This window comes from Acromyrmex echinatior, chromosome 8 (assembly GCF_024713525.1).
Source record: "Acromyrmex echinatior isolate Ae372 chromosome 8, ASM2471352v2, whole genome shotgun sequence".
Lineage (NCBI taxonomy): Eukaryota > Metazoa > Arthropoda > Insecta > Hymenoptera > Formicidae > Acromyrmex > Acromyrmex echinatior.
In genome coordinates, this window is record NC_141859.1 from 214,182 (window position 1) to 232,338 (window position 18,157).

The 18,157-nt window shown below is 38.5% G+C and overlaps 1 long non-coding RNA gene across 1 annotated transcript; it reads left to right on the top strand.

The window, feature by feature from the left end:
• Window positions 1-1,098: 1,098 nt before the first annotated feature.
• Window positions 1,099-15,887, top strand: LOC147908654 (uncharacterized). The gene is made up of 3 exons (XR_015545978.1): window positions 1,099-1,393; window positions 14,043-14,246; window positions 14,744-15,887. It is a non-coding gene; the product is annotated as an uncharacterized LOC147908654 (long non-coding RNA).
• Window positions 15,888-18,157: the final 2,270 nt, after the last annotated feature.

Consider the following 18,157-nt stretch of genomic DNA (forward strand, 5'->3'; position numbering starts at 1 on the left):
AAGAAGCGATTTAAACGCATTTTAAATGCAGATGTGTAAATTTAGCGAATTACAAACAGAGTAATGTTTCTGCGTAGGGAGATACGACGCAAACAATTTTCGGAATTTCGCCAAAGTACTGAAGGGCGCGGCTATTGCCGAACATTTATTTGCCAGTCGAACGTAAATTTGTTTAGGGGTGGACATCTAAAAGGACAAGTGGCGGCAACTGTTCATCGTCACGGAACATTTGCCGCGAAAAATGCTTTCATGTGGCCACGCGTCTTCGACTTGTTCTTTCTTTCAGCTATGTATTTCGAATTTCAGAGATAAAGTAGAACTGCAGCGTTCTCTCTATCGATGACTTTTTGCGTTATTGCGAAACAACGTTGATAATTTGTCAGACTGTCGCAAATATTAATCACGCAAATATTTCGTAGGGACTTTATAACTGTTTTACATTTATTGTGTAGTGAAAAAACACAACACACAACGCGCGAGCGGATTAACGTAGCCTAGCAGCAGCAATTTTTCATGATCTCTCGTCGGCGGCATGTTCGCCCAATTATTTCACGTTATTTTAATCTGAATGAATATTAAACACGAAAGAATTGAAAGTTAAACATTCATAATTAAGCATTTGATCCGATTTCATCCGTGGCACTTTGTAAATTTTTTTTAAACCATTGTCGAATCACTTAATATTATCATACGTGCAACGTGCGCGTAGTATAGATGAAGGTACGATACGTGGCAGTCGGAACGCGCATCGTTCGCTCTTAACCACTTTGGAGATCCTCGAAGATTAGTGGAGCGCAAGATTCGCTCTCAGAAGACCGGTCGATCGGTCTTAAAAAGTTTAACCATAACAACGTGAGTCGCGCGCGTTAAAGCCTGTACGGCCGTGAAATGGCTCGTCGCCGTAGCAGTCTTATCAATCAGAAAGTCGTAAGGGCACCGCGCCGCGGGTTACGATATAATAAAATGAACCATCATCCTCTCTGAACGGGCGACGTGACTCTTTCTCGCGTCGCGCGCGCGTGCACGTACGAGAGGCGGCCATCGCTCTCGGCTCTCGGCTCTCGGCTCTCAGCTCTCAGCTGAAGAAGTCAAGACTCCTCGCCAGTCGCCTCGCTCGAGAGAAAACGAAAGGAGAAGATCGTAAAACTTGGCCATCCGAGCGACATAAGTCGGCGGTGTAATGCGACACGTAAACGCGCGAGACGCGCGAGCAGTCGAGGAGAAGACATCCTCTGCGAGAAAAGAGGATCTCGATCCGGCCGATTCGGAGACTTTTCGGCGTGCGGGGACCCACCCTTGCCTCGTCTTCTTCCGCAATGTTACGCAGACCATCACCGGCCTTTACGAGCGCATCATCCGGATTTATACTTACTTAAGGAATCACTACCCAATGGTACGTTCTAGCTGCGAGTTATAGAATCTTATATATGGTGGAAAAAGAACCAAAGAAAAACTCTTGACGTGTATCGCGTTTCCAGTTACCTCTTTTTCCCGAAATTATTAGATATCATCACGTCTCTATTATATTGTATAAGGGGTGCTTGTTGGAAAAACACCTGAGACACATACGTGGAAATAATATACCTTCTTGCATCAATAAATCATATATACCTATATTATTATTATATATTATACATAATATTATATATAATATATAATAATAAATTAATTTTTATTGATTTAGATAACGTTGTAGTCAGAGATAAACATTTATCACTGTCAGATAACAAAAATGTATCTGCAAAACTAAAGTTAATATATATAGTATCACATAAAACAAGGATGATCTTAAAATGACGAAAAATACATTGTTTGAAAAATGGTAATGTAATGAAAAATGTTTGGTACTTTATACACAGGTGGAAAAGCATGTATATATAGCTATTCTCATTTATCCGAGTTATCTCACATATGGAATGACATTGTTATGGAGGTTATGAAAAATATTTTATACCACTAATCTTCGCATTTGTGATATATATATATATATATATACGCAAAAGTGATCGGTTTCCACTGGGAAACATGTTTCTTATAAAGTACGTTGTCAAATTTAGAGTTAATCGTTCTTCGATCCGGCTTTATTATCCAGCTGTAATATTTTCGAGCTTGCCAGATACAATCCGCGCGCAGTAAACATTCATCGAGCGATGCCGAGAGCTCTCGCGGTGAATCCAGATAGGAGGAAGTTCCGCCGAATTGATAAATCCCGGGAGCGGGAGCTGGCTTGTGTGCGCGGATTCGGATACGTACATATACATATATACGTATATACGTATATACATATACGTGCCGCAGCTCGCGAGTTATTTAAGAGCTATCGGATGCCGTGCGGCCATTAGCTCCGATCGCATTACCGCCAGATTGGCTAATGGTCCGGGTCTCCCGGCAGTCCCGGCTCCCGCGCGCGGTACTTTTCCTCCGTCCTCTTTTCCTCAATTTTCCCAATATTCCTCTCGTCTCCGTTACAACGATAACGCTAATTATAGCATTACAACGTACCGTACCCTCTACCGTGCCGTCTACATCGTCTACACCGAGCTGCTGTGGCAGCGCAGCGCCGCGGCCGGGAATTTTCAACTTTCGACTTAAGAAACGCGAGCGGCCAGGGTGATAAATCGTTTGGATATCTTGCCGCGAAAGATGCAAAGAAATATCAAGTGTACCTTTTGTACATCGAGCTATGAAATGCACATCACAATGCACAGACGTTCTACGATATTGAGATAATTTTTTTTTATTATTTCTTTACTCTATCTCAGTAATGATCCAATCTAGAGGAAAAAAAACTGGATGTAATGGAAAAATTAATGTGTGCTATCAAATTTAAATAAATGATATATCATTCCATCATCACATTTGCGGTGATGCATAATAAAACAACGATCGTTTATGTTAAACGAATATGACTTTTGGAAATGCGACTGTACGATAATTTTTTAGCTTAACGATAGCTATAGCGGTTATGCAATAGCGATGCCGTAAAACATTATCGCGATAATTATTTAATTATTTGATACTCGCTATGGCGCAGCTTGTATCAGCAAGATATCAGTATTTGCAGATTCATTGCGGTGCACATTTCGTTACCCGGCCCATTGCAAATTCCGCATTTGTCCGGTAACCTTCCGGTATCTCCCTCCCTCCTCACTATTTCTCTCTCTTTTTTGTTGGGGGATTCGATGCGCGATAGGACGAGCGCATAACGACACTCGTAGGTACATACATGTCGACGATTATATGGCGACGCCCCGAAATCGCGGGTCGGTCATTAATTTCGGCGTATAAAAATCAATGAACAGCCCATAAACAACGCCGACCGGCACGCTCTCTCCCATTTTCCAATTTGCAATTGCGAATCGCGTTTTTAATTATAACGAACACAATGGCAGCCGGGACCGACCGCCCCTCTCACGTCCGATTTTGCTCTTTCTCTTTCACCCTTACTACCCCCTGCCGCGTCTCTCTTTCTATGTGAACGGCCGATGCAACCGGGAATGGCATCCGGCTGGATCATCCCCTTCCTCTCTCACCTACCTACCCCTCAGCCTGCAGTAGACCATCGTCTCCCCTCCCCCTCCGCCTCCATCTCCGCCTCCACACACAGCCGCCGCCGTCGCGTTACCCAGCGCGAGATATTCCGTTTTCACGATAATTATTGTCGTTCGATTTCTCTCTCTCTCTCTCTCTCTCTCTCTCTTCCCTCCCCCTCCTCTCTACCTCCTCCTCCTCCTCCTCCTCCTCCTCCTCCTCCTCCTCCTCCTCGTCTCTGTTTCTCTCCAACAAGCGATCACATCTTCACTCGTTCTCTTTTCCTCTTTCATTTAGTGCACGCACCAAAAATCGCAGCGATAACCGTTTGTCCATCGCAACGACAAACATTTTATGCCCGTTGATGCTCTGTATCCGACTCCCTTTGTTTTAATAGCGTGGGAGTTTCATATTTTTCTCTGTGACACGTAATGTTTTTACGCGCCAAAAGTGAGCTGCGCGCAACGGTCGACCGAATGAATTTTATAGTTCAGCAATTTTTGTGATAACGCAGGATAATTAATGCAACGCCGGGATCGTTTGCGAGAGCGGCACGTTCGTCATCGCGAGCTGCCTCATTCTTCTTAATAATTCTGCGTTTGTGTCGCGTAGATCGATGGACGGTCATCATCGCGAATGCGCGTACGAAGAAAATCGTCCGCGTGGTTCTCTCAGCCTCTTCGCAGAAATCATAAAACCATTAATGACACGCACCGACGCCCATTCGAATCTATTATCGGATGGCTATTGTGCAATAATACGTTGTGCATTTTATATTCTACATACGTCATACGCATCAGTGGTCCTGGAAATTTCAGCAGCACAGGGAAAACAAATCAGCATTCAAATAAAAACGTCGAACACATACGCAGGCAAGCACATTGAGCGTATTCTTTATAATTCAAAACAGGCATTTGACCGTTAAAAAGCGTCAAATATAAAAATTAAGTCTCTCTCTCTCTCTCTCTCTCTCTCTCTCTCTCTCTCTCTCTCTCTTCTTGTTAGCTAATTTAATCATTTCATCTCGAGTTTTTTTTTGGAGGAATTAAAAATCTTTTCTTTATAATAAGTTTGTTGTGCACATAATGCTCGGAGATATACAAATGTAAACATGTCATATGTATTTTATATATATATATATATATATATATATATGTACGCGTGAATACGTCGCCTTAATAATTAATTGAAACCGCATTAATGTTTGAATATGAAATTAACAAAAATATTTCATCGTACAAAATATAATTTCCCAACCCTGTCGCCATTTCGAATGGCGATACGATCTTTTTGCTCGCGGCACTATAAATCAAATAAAAGCTATTGCACAGTCGAATGACGTAATGGGTGATACCGAATTTTCAAATGATTTTTTGATCGGCCATCACGGCCAGTAATCACGCAAGTGCTTAGAGCGATCAGAAACGAGTGGTTAAAAATATGGGATTGTGCGTGAGATTTATTTTTGAATTACGGAATGCAGGAAAATATCACGTGGAATACGTATGTATTGTGAAGACGCGAGAAAGAAATTTTTCCGATGATGGTGTGATCGCTTCCCATACGACGCGATAAAACAAAATACTCGTACACTTTGTTCATGCTTTTCGCACTTCCCCAAATTATGTCACAGTGGCGTTAAGAGTTAACGACATAACGATTATGTTGCCATCGTGGATAATCACTATCGTGGATATCACCACCGATACGTATCTTTATAACTCGAAATATAGCGGAAGCTCAACAGGGTCCGACAACATTGTGACTATCTCTCGCCGACTTCGCAAATTACACGTCGATCATTCTCTATTGCGAGTCATTTCCCAAATCCGAATGTAGAATATCAGAAATATAGAGAAAAAAGACAATAAAGAGAGGGCATTTTCTTTTTATCAGAGTTAGATATACGTTATGTTATTGCAAAACAATTTTACAACCCTATTTAATTATAAAATTATTACTACATTTCCGAATAATAACCAATAATACGAGTTTAAGTATACATATATATGATTGATCGTGATTATGAAGAAATTAACTACTGAACTCTCTATTGATGTTGTTAAAGATTACATTAGCTATATCGATCACGAGAATATTGGATCCTCGATGCTGATCCAGCTTCGACTCCTCATTTGTTTTCTATTTCTAGACGGGGACGGCATTGTGGCCTATGTAGTGACTTTTCTCCGACGCGACGGTATAGGTCGACCAAAGAGGTATAAGGGTAATCCCGTGGGGTGCTCCGGAGGGAGTTTCATATAGAGGGCCGCCGCGGTGCGGCCTCATATATAAGGATTTATCACGGCTAAGTCTCCCGTATATTGCCACGTACCGAACCTTCTCTCCGTCCTTTCTCATCCTCCTTCAGGACAACCTAACTCCTGTTCTTCCTTCCAGGCAGCCCTTCAACCGCGTTCATACGCGGGACCCTTTATTCGCTTTCTTTTCTTCGCAGTTTTTAGATTGTTTGCCATATTTACTATTTGCATCCAATTAGTCTGATATCTGTAACTTAGAGCAGGTTCAACGGCTATTAACAACTCTAAGGAGAAGAGTAACGGCGGGGTCTAGTTGACCTCCTCGTGAACCTCATCAGACTCTTTTCGTGCGCGGTAGATGCGCTGAAGCCTTTCTATGCTCCGTGACGGATGGTAATCCTTCCGTTGCGATTTAATGGCGAAGCACCAAGAGTGTTGGTAAGCGAAAATTCGTGCTCATTTTTCTTCGAGAATCTTGGCCTCATATTATCGTAATATGAAAGTAATTCTTTAATAAAGAAGCCAACGTTCTTCAAATTGAAAATACAATAAATACAAAAATAATCATATGAAAATTTTTGATATATCTCGTAATCGATAAACATCAATTATCAACAAAAAGGTCGTGCCAATTGTGGCGGCATTCATGTCATAATTTTGGTACTATTTAAGAACAAATTAAAGTATAAACGAAGAGAACCATATTCGATCGAGGTGAGGTGCCTAATAATATTTTGCGAAAATTTTTACTATTATTCAATTTAAGCAAACTGCACGCCGACTATTTGTCGATCTTGAAAAAGTCCTAGAAGTTGACTAAGTAATATCAGAAAAGAAATTGATACGCAATTTAATATTACAGTTGAAAACTTTTTGCAAGAGATGGTGTTAATTAATAAATTTTAACTGGAGGTCCATATTAGAACAGCAGGGCCCACATTACCATCTTTTCCTTTATACTTTTTTTTAATTACTCATATTTTAATTGATATACTTGTTTTTATACTTTAAATTTTCTTTAATTTCATGCGATAAAAATTTTGAAAAACCATTTATACTCAAAGTTATATTATCTTGCAAAGAAATTATAAGAATGTCAGAACAAAAATCGATATTGTACAAAAAAAAAACGCATACTGATTGTATGTAATTACGGAAATTTGGAGAGCAGCTTACATCCGATTGTGAAAACAGTTATTTGGGAAACACAAAGTGCATTAGATCATTACAGACACAGGCCGATAAAATCCCCTGATCACGACTGAACATCGTGGCTTCTCAAACGGAACATCTCCGAATAGTAGGTACGAAAAATCAAAATATGTATCTATTCTTTTCTCTCGGTATCATTCGATATAAATATCTCTTTACCATTTATTTTGTAGAAATCAAATCCTGGATATAATGGTATAATAATATACCATAATACGTCGTATCGTTTCTGCTCTTCGGGGGAGCAGAGATCTATTCCATCTTCTTTTCGTAAGTCCTCTCGTGATTCCATTGTCCTTCTCAGACATGGGTCCTCTCGCATTTTATCCATATGTTTGCTGACACAGAAGATTTTTAATATCTTAAATGCGACTTTTTTTGTATCAGAGAAAAATAAAATCTCACTAGAAAAAACAAAATTATCGTCATCGAATTGAGATGAAAAATTTCTTGGGATGGAAAAAATTATAGTTAATATAGATTTTTTTTCCATTCAAATAATATGTAATATAAAAATGTAATTTGAAGAAAAATCTTATTTAAAAATTTAGGAGAAAAAGTTTCCGTCAGTCGTTTTCCTTGATTCATTCAAATATCGTAATAGATTAAAAATGTTCTATATTGTAAAAATCGCATGAAATGAAGCACAAAGTGCGTCCCTATCAACGAAATCGCAAATTTCTCGTTAGTACGGACCGTGAATGGCATATCGCCTGCTCGACGACCGTCCCTTCTCACTGTAGTGTCGACCGTCAACGCATTAACCCGCATCGTTGGCATCGTTAACAACATACCTTATCGTTCTATACGCGTCCAATTCAATGTCTGGAATGTGTATGTACATGTAAGCAACAATGTTACTTCAAGTGCAGTGCAAGCTTCCCAAGTGTCATCAGGAAGAAAAGACTTTGGGTCTATTTTATATTTTTAGAAAATGCAAATAATAATCAAAATTACTAACGATAAGATTTGATAAAATATTTTATAACTTACTCGTGATGCTTGGTTATGTAATGGTATATTTTAAACAATTAGAGAAGAAAAATGCATGAATACATAAATTTGATCGTAAATAAAATTGTTCTCTACAGACGATATGATTATATTATAATAAAATAAAAGCTACAGTGCGCGGACTCTTTTCTTAAAATTTATTATTCTTCATTATTATTCTGAAAAAAATTGATCTGAAATCAAACTAAAGAGCACACCGAAATACGACCCCCTTTCCTCTCCCCTTGAGGCGAAATTGCCCTGACGGACGAAACATTTCCGCCTGGGTATGTAACACAGCCTTTAGGCAGAAGCTGGGTTCTATCGCAGTTCGCGAATTCCGTCCTGTCATTTGTAACTGTCGAGCTGCTCATTACAATTCCCCATTCCTCGCCTCCGAGCTATCCCCCTCGTACCCCTCTGGGGTGGCATGGCGCGGCGGCCCTTCGTCCCTCGTCCTGCTATCCTTTCGACCGTCTCGTTCCTGCAACTGGCTGAACTGGAGTATAGCGGACGGTTCTGGCATTTATGTTCTCACTCTTTCTCTCTGTTCCTTTTCGCGTCTCTTTCCCTTTCTCCTTCCTCGTCACTTCCTTTCTCTGTGCGCGCGCATTTTACCTTCGCGTACTTACTTAGGAAAGTACTTATTAGGCAAAGCTAATAAATACATTCGTTTTTAATTGCACCTTTAATCGTTTTCTTCTCACACCAAATATACTATTATATAAGCTCTCACTTCTCCCGTTTGCGTTATCGATAATACTACTAATATTTTATCAAGTGGCTTTTTCGGAATCTGATAGCGAGCTACATAACGATGAATATTAATTTACGCAGGAAACGAAACGCTCGAGCACGAAAAATTTAGTGCTATTAATGATTTAAAACGGCAAATCGCTTTTTAATGCACGTGATAACTACCGCGGTATATTTCACGACGCGATATTTTTATTTCGTGAAATGGTAAACTAAAACTGCAACGAGCGTGAGTGTTATTTGCGGAACGCTTCGTTGCTGGAACGCGTACAAATTAAGCAAATAGTTGAAAACGCGTAGCTCAACGGGATCCAGTAGAATGAGTAGAACAAATAAATGTATATTGCTGTTATGGAGAAATCGATGATATATTTGTTTTTAATTTGCACGTAATGCTATCAAATGTTTTGGAGCCGCGTAATTTCGAGAGTACGTGACAGCGAATCGAATGACAATCAAGCCGAAATTACGACGCGCTGTGGTAATCGAGATTATTCGGCACGTTCACGAATTCTGGTTTTTCATTCAGCGAGATGACACTCGAAGCGGTCGTGAAGGCCATTATTCCGGCGGGCGGCGTGCATTTATCCGCGCACATGTTATTTCGTTGTCGTCAGTCTCGCTTTTAACGTAACCGTTCGCAGAGATACGCTCGGAACTCGGAACACACAGTATGTAGTCAGTACTCGTATTTTTCGCAAGAGCGTCTCTTCTCGTGGCGAAAAATCTTCTCCCTCCCCTTCCCCTTTCTTTTCCCGTCATTCCTCCCCCTTCCAGAGCTACCAATTTTCTTTATTACATTCCTTATTTCCTATCCACCAGCCTCTGTAACTGTAATACAAATTCCTATTGTGATTTATGTTGATATCAATGGCAACCCCCTCAGGGTTGTCCCGTCGTTACTCCCTCACCCCTGTCTCGACAGCTACAGGACGCTGCAACGTCCTACGACCTACACTGTATGCGGCCCTGGGTCCAGATATTATACTTTATTGAATCAAAGGGAGAGAGAGAGGGAGAAGTTGTCACTGTTATTGTCGTCACTATTCGGCGCGCTTCTCTTCGTTCTTCTTCCTCTAGTCTACCGACTGATTTTTCTTGCCATCCCTCTCTTTTGCGTTTCACGGTTGACGCTAACAGTGGATCAGAGGGAGTGAAATCAGCTATTGCGCGAAGGTTCTATGAATTTTATTAATAAAACAACATTGGCGAGATGTGCGACACATTCTTACATAGCACAAACTGACAGGTCGATGCAGCCATTCTTATTGTATATGTATCTCCGTCCCGCGAAGTGACGAGCGTGGAAAATTCTATGTTCCAAGTTTTCCTTTCCTCAGTCCTCTCCACATTCCGTTATGCTAAAGGAAGTATTAACAATCAGCTTTTCTAAAGCAGAACGTATACGAAAGTGCCACCGCTTCGTTATGATGGGTCTTCGTCTTTGTATGGAATTTCAAAACTCTATATTGTACACGCGAGTGTGTGGGCTCATTTTATTCGGCATCGATAACACTGTTATCTTGGAAATTTCAAGTATTTGCGCTTCGAGAAGCTTCGCTGTTAACAGGTGAATGTATACAGTGATACTGAATTTACAGCTATTATATAGTGATCACAATATAACTATGCTAATTAGGATATCGAGGAATTGCTTGAGTTTTCGATATTCGATGTTTATAAAGATGAACTATCCGTAACGAGACTTTTATCAATAAAGCATGAGAACATTGCAAAGTAACAAAGTGAAATTTAGTTCAAGACACGCTAATATGCACGTGAACAAAAGACGTGGCGACAAAATTCATTCAGATGGCTGCAGTTTACGTATACGTATGCAATAAGTATGTATGCTGTTTAAGTTGTTTGCAGGGGTGCGTTTGAAGCTACGTCATTGTCAGGGTGTGATCGTGGTAACGTTCTCCTGAATGAATCTAAGAATCGATACCCCCCATTAACTGCCAATTGAAATACCGTACGATGAAAGCGAGAGTATATGTATATGCGTGTGTATGTGTAAGATCGAAAGGAAAGAGAGGGTGTACACGCGTACGTTTACATAGCGTACAACAGTGACTTGCGACATTGGACCGCTATAAACGTGATTAATGGACACGAGTCGCTTACCATTCTGATACTCTCTCGCTGCAACCGGAATAACAAAGTACTCCTTTATTCACACTTTATGCTTTCATCTCTCTTTCTCTATCATTCTCTCCTAGTTTATCTTTCGTTTTTTCCCTCTTCTACATAGTTTAAGATCCCTCTTGCATTCTCTCGAATGTGAAGCTTATGGCTCGTAAGTCCTCAAAAGACTTTCTTCTCTCGCGGATTCTCCGTAACGCCGCTTTGACAACTAATTTATAAATTTCGTTAAGTAAGAGTTACGAGAACGATAATCATCGCTTTCGGCAGATTTACGTACGCAGCAATGATGATCATAACTTGCTCTCTCTCTCTCTCTCTCTCTCTCTCTCTCTCTCTCTCTCTCTCTCTCTCTCAATGTCGAAATAAAACTGTACACATATCAGACACACACAGTTGATATGTAGACAGTAAGAGTCTGTAAAGAATAGATTTTTTTTTATCAAGTATTATAGGTTTTCGTTTTAAAAGATTTAATTTCAATACATTTGCCAATTTTAATTTTCAATTTCGTTATACAATAATTCTTGATTAAATTTATAAATAGAAAATTACAGGCGGACGTATCAAAGATAATCTTGTTAGTAATATTAATAAATAATAACAAAAATTCATAAAAAGTTTGGAATATTTTTAAACTGATACAACGCTATCTCATTGTCAGTATCATATATTCCTATTTAGGAAGAAAGGAATAATTAATTAGACTATATCGATTTACAACTGGTGTAAATTCGTGCGCGGCGAGAGGAAGACAAACCACTCTCTTATACGAACAACTCGCGGCTGTGGTGTACACGCGAGAGTGCTCTTTCACGAGGATGGTGCAAACATTCTCGATTTACACGTTAGCCATTCCATTTGGCTCGAATCGGTTGGAAACCATTAATATCAGCGAACGTAAAAGGCACTCCGGTCGAAGCTCGGTTTCTGACTCGGCTGGAAGACAGGCAACCCTTTCCTCTAAATCCGAGGGACCGTGAAAGGGTAAAATTGCGCCCGCACTTGCTATTCCTACCCTTCCTCTTCCATCGTTTCTCTCTCTCTCTTTCTCTCACCATTTTATTCCTTCACTTCTCCTCCGTACAATCAATAAATACATATTTGTTCAGCACACAGAGAATCAACTATCAATTACACTAATGCTATTAATCGAGAATTGACACAGCATGTGGGCTAGACGCGGGGGTGGTCAGGAAAACCCCCACGGGAGAAACCCCCAAGATCCGTGCTCCTATACTCTCTCGTGATTTACGCAAAGTCACGTTACAAATGATCACGAGGCTATTTTCTATCCTCGTTACCAAAGTGACATAATCGTTTGCTTGACAAGTGCGTGTACAGCACGAGATCGACATCGCGCAATGATTACGTTCAGCAAAACGTAAAGGCAGCTTTGCACACACTGTTGTAAGTTTTTTTAATATGATTGGTTTATACATTTAGATCTAGTAAGAAACTAAGCGCAAGACTAGAATATTATATTAAAGAATTGGCTGAACTATCCACGTACTTAATCACGTTTGATAATCTGTCCTACTGGATTGCATTCATTAATCGAGACATATAATTGTGCTGCCAAACATTTACAATTCTTCATATTCCCTGTACATCATTTTATTCTAAATCTGCATATCCATAGTATGTTTGAAAATATATTGAGATTATAGTTAAATAATGTTCAGTTGATACATTTTCAAACATGTTGACATATCTGTACAGAGAAATTAATTTCTGCAAGGGTCTCTAAAGTTGTTACAATAGCGATATCAAGAAAATTGGTCTTGATCTGCATGAATTAGAAAACGTCGTTTAATTATTTACTTATCATATGGATCATAAGTAAGACAAACAGGGTTTACGTAGTTAGCTAGACAATTAAAAAATAATCAAAGTCAAATACCTGTTGTGTAACTTTGTGAGTGCATGTTCGCTGGGTCTACGGTAATCCCGGGGGATGCGCGATCCCCGCGGGCTTAGATCATAATTTATAGTTGTATAAGAATGCGGAAGGGTCCTCGCTACTGTTTACTATCCTACAAGGGATTACGCGTATTATTTGTTCATTAATTCATGTATCTATTATCCTATCTCTGATCCTTTTTCATTTTATTTCTTTGTTTAAAAGCGCGCGCGTGTTTAAATATATGCTAAAAGAGAATATTAATTTTTGTTGTACTTAAGGGAGACCTGCCACTAATGACATCATCTGAAAGATATTTCTCGAATGTTCACAAACACCTGCTACCGTATCGTCCTTTTTCGATCAGAAAAGAGTACGGATAAATGGCTCTGATACATACAGAAGTATGTACGCCACCTAAAGCTCTAAAAGGGTACACATTCGTGTGTATCGCGTCCGTGCCATCTGCGCCGATCGCGGTTGCTCCGTACGTTAAAATCCTTCAGCCAGTTTCCAGTTGGCAGCTTCATGCTCGTTCCGGAGGGTTTTAGAGTCGAGAATTCAGTCGGTCGGTCGGTCGGTCGGTCGGTCGGTGCCCCACCATTACTCATTCCGTGGCAGCAGTGGGTACGCCACCCTAGCGCGTGCAAACAATTTGTTTCGGAGCGGACGATCTCGCGGTCGCGCGAACAAGTCGCTCGGAAATGACGACGAAATCACAAAATTTATCGTTCGGATATGAATGCGCGGACGTTGTATGTCCAATTATGTCGAATGACACCTTAATTGCTATTTAACTTACTGTAGAACAAGAAAGATTCGTAGCTTCAAGTAGTTTGAAATTTAAATCTATGAAAACTTGATGTAAACAAGATTTGTTTGTTTGTTTGTTTTTTTTAATTAATTGTAAACAGTTCCGAATAATAAATATTTTGTTTGATTAGATAATCTATTATTTTATATTCTACTAATAATAGCATATTTATTTAATTTTAATCAAACAATAGCATTATCACAATGAGAAAGAGACACATATAACAATCAGCTTTTCAGCTATATGTATAATTCTTCTTTTGAAATCATAATTTATTGATATTGATAATTTGTGATTTCGATTATTGTACAGATGAAAGCTTATTAAATTTCCGACGTTTTATATAAAAATAAGATGCGAATGTAATATTAATGTCGAAATCATACTTTAAACCTTTTCTAGGTTCTCATTTTATCTTCTTTTCTAGCTGGTAGCTGGTAGCCAGGTATTTCCGCTTTGTGCTGGGCAACCGTGTCGACCACATAAATTGATACAGATGCGAGTTAGCTGGAATTTTTCGCTTCTATCCCAGAGGGAATACCGTGATACCATAGAAACCAACTCAAATGTTGCAAGCCACGACGGAAATGAGGCTGCCGTTTTGTATCGAAAAATATCTCGAGCGTCTTGAGTGAGACTTTCTTCGAAAAACAATACCCTAGGGATAAGAAAGAGAATATCTCGATCGTTGACTTTAATCACAATAACCATTCTAAAGAAATCGTATGTGCAAAGATCATTGAAGATAAACTATTAATAATGATTGCACTATTTCGCACGTGTGAGTAAATATGACTTGTGCTTAATGATTAATAATAAGCGTTAATAATAAAAAGAAAAACAAGGAAAGCTTTTTTAAATTTTATTTTCAGTCTTCTTATAATATAGTATTTATTCAAAAATTTCCTAAAAATTGCAATAATAAAAATAAGAAATGCATATACAATTTATATTTGGTTTCATATTTGGAAATTTGAAATTCACATCGAATTTTTCAACGAAATTAACTTTATTAATCATACAATAACAGTATTCCATACTCATGATATTCTTTTTCTACCCTTCCAATATTCTTTATACGACACTCGTGTCACGATCAATCCTGACAAATTGTTGTATCTGTTTCAGATTAACTTTAAAGAAGATGTGTGGGCGCGCCCACATACACACACACACACACACACACACAAAATTACACACAAAATTAGTGTAATTTTTGAAGTAGAACAAAATATAAAAACAAAACTAGTAATTCTTTAAAATAATTCAACTGATCTTTTTAATGAAATCATTGTTTAATATTCCTGATTAGAAACTAAAATTATTTATGCTGTTACATATTTCTTTTTTGGTAATCGTTATTATTGGTTGGGAACCAGACTTTAAGGAAGACTCTGGTATATGAAAAGATAAGTTTACGATCTTCTGATGCTCTTGTAGAAAAGCTATTCATTAATAGTCCCTCTTTAGGTTAGCTCGGCACGACACTGTAGAATCGCTGCCAAATCTCAGCTCGCTTTATGACCGTTTAATTGATCAAGATAGACGACGATATATTATTATGCTAATTTTCAAGGAACGTCGCAACCGCGGGAATCGTTACTGGGAGATTAAAGGCTTTTGATGACATCGTATCGTTAATTACTACATTGAACATGAGCACCGCGATGTTAATGGTTTATCCAAGCTTCTTGGATTGTCCGTGTTCCATTTATACACAAATAGAAATGTACGTGTCAATGTAGCTAGCTATTTTATGTGTTTCTAAAATTCTTCAACATAAATGTTACTCTTAAACAAAAATATTTAAATTAAACATATATTTGTGTAAGTGTATTTTATTAGTATAGTAAAAGATCGATTGTAAATCGATCGTTACTTGAAAAGTTGTAAGATCATTTACAATACAGCTGAGGCCACGATCATGTAAGCATCTGTAAGCGAAAATCTTTAAAAAAATTCGTTTGTACTTGAATTACACTCCATACAAATTTATAGACTTGTCTAATCTCGGAACGCAAATATAAATTAAAATCCATACTAGTAGATACATGCAGCAGTTAATCTTCGTGTTATTTACTGCTGTGAACTTGTAGTTTGTTTTGCAAAAAATATTTTCATTATACAATATCTGTAGAAAAAACGATATAAACAATTTGATAATATAAATAGATTGTAAAATTCATAAAAATACTATAAAATTCGTTATATTTAATTATTTTTTCAGTATATTGTGTTTTTTACCTGCTATTGCTTTGTACAATAAATTATTATAAAGATACCCAACACATCCTAATTTTCTTATATTTTAATTTCTTATATTTTTAGAATAAAACTTTAATGATTGTTTAAAAAATTCAGAAAGTACGTTATAATTCTTATCTTATAATTTTAAATAAAAATGCAGAAAAAAGTTGTAAGTAGAAATTAAGATATCAAAAATATAGTTTTAAAATTTTTCAATAATTCTAAATTGCGCAATTATATATATATATATATATATATATATATATATATATATATATATCGTTGTAGTAAATTCAATAACTTTACGTAGACAGTTAATAAAAACAAAAGGATATTATTTCGTTTAATTAATTAACCAATTAATATTGTTTAATTAATTAACCAATATACATTGTCATAAAATGTTATAGGTATCTGCTTTGTGTGATTCATTATCGTGTTTTTAGATATATATTACATACATATACATTTTACGTTATTAATTGATACCTATAAAATACGGCGAATTATCAATTCTAGCGTGATACTTGAACGAATATCGATAATGAATGTCGGCAAAAGGTAGTTTTAGTAAATTTGAAGAAACATTGAAAATTGGGTGTCCTAAATTTGGTGTATACTGCATTTTCCGTGGGAAAATTGGTGCGTCTGGCGCCGGCGAGCAAAAAATTACATGAATTTCTAAAAGGACGAAGGACAGCGGGAATTGTCGAACGCCGCCGACTGCCACGGGCGTTGTAACGCGATCCTACCGTAATTCACGTTGGTTTTACGCTTTATGCGACACGCAGAACATTGCGCGCGGCCACGCGCGAATTTACGGGGATGGCCGGCGGCATGCTCGGCACCGGGACAAAACCTTTGCAACCGTACTTGATGGACGCATGGCCAGTATTGGATTAAATGCTTCGTAAAAAAAAAAAAAGAAAAGAAAATAACAACGTGCGTCGGAAGAGAGCAGTAGCGTTGCTTTTTCTTTCAGTGTCATCAAAGGAGGAAGAATTTTGGAACAACATTGGTACAGAAAGAGACAAAATAATCGTTCGCTTTAATTATTTTTAATTGTCGTGCGATGCAATCATGCGCAAAAAGTTATTATAAAAGCAAATTACGGCTATTGGGTTTTCACGCACGGGACAAACGCAGAGTTTATGTATTGTTATTATTTTAATTAATTGGATACTCTTTGTAATGTAAATTAAATTTTGGTAACACTCCTGTACGCGTACATACCCGTACATATCTCGACGTTTTAATTTAATAATAATTTAATAGCATCGCGCGCGACTATATACATTAGTGGCCGAAAATTCACCGTCATCGTATCAAAGTGCGTTTAATTATTTTCTGCATGTTATCCGAGATTATTTGGTGGTCGATGTGCTGAATTTAAAAGTTCTACGCATTTTCGAAACGTACCTCATCCTATTGATTCTACAGGACTTGATAGAGAGAAGAGAAATCAATATAACATTACGAGTAAGCTTTTAAAGATTCAATGGCGGCTATTTGACGATACCTACTTTTTATACACTACGCATGGAATGGCGGCTAGAAATTCGCTTCGGGAAAAGGGTTGAAAGGGTTGCGATAAAACAGGATAGCCAGAAGAGTATTTGATAGGCCGCAGAAGGAAAAAAGATGTAGGTACGAGAAATTGAAAGAGGAAAAAAATAAGAGAGAAAGGAAGGGAGAGAAAGAGAACCTCGTGCATTATATTACGAGCTTCTTGAGTAAGCTTATGCTCCAGATTGGCAATAGTGGTTGTTTCAAGTGAAAAAGTTAGAGAATGAGAGAGAGAGAGAGAGAGAGAGAGCAAGAGGATACGTGGTGGACGGTAGAATCAGGAAGAAGGGGTGGGTTAGTACGGGGGTGAACTGGTTGGTCTGGTGGGCGAATGTCTGTCTGTTGGCTGCCAGCGAGCCAGTCAATCATTACGGGCCGCGCAAGCGCTGGCGAGCCACCTTTATTCTCTCCTCCATCTCCTCTCGTTCTCTCTCTCTCTCTCTCTCTCTCTCTCTCTCTCTCTCTCTCCTCTCTTCCTCTCTCCCTTCCTCCCTCTTCCTCTCTCTCTCTCATCATCCCATTCTCTCCTTCTCTCCAATTCGCTTATATTCTCTTTGTCTTTCTACCGTTTACTTCTCTCGCTCTTTCTATCTACCTCTCCTTTCCTTTCCCATCTACCTCTCGTTTTCTCTTCCGCGCGTTCGTCCCCTACATTTCCCTCAGTACCAAGTTCACCTCGTTGCTTCATGCTACAAACATGCTACAATGCTGCCTGCCGCCGCCCATGCT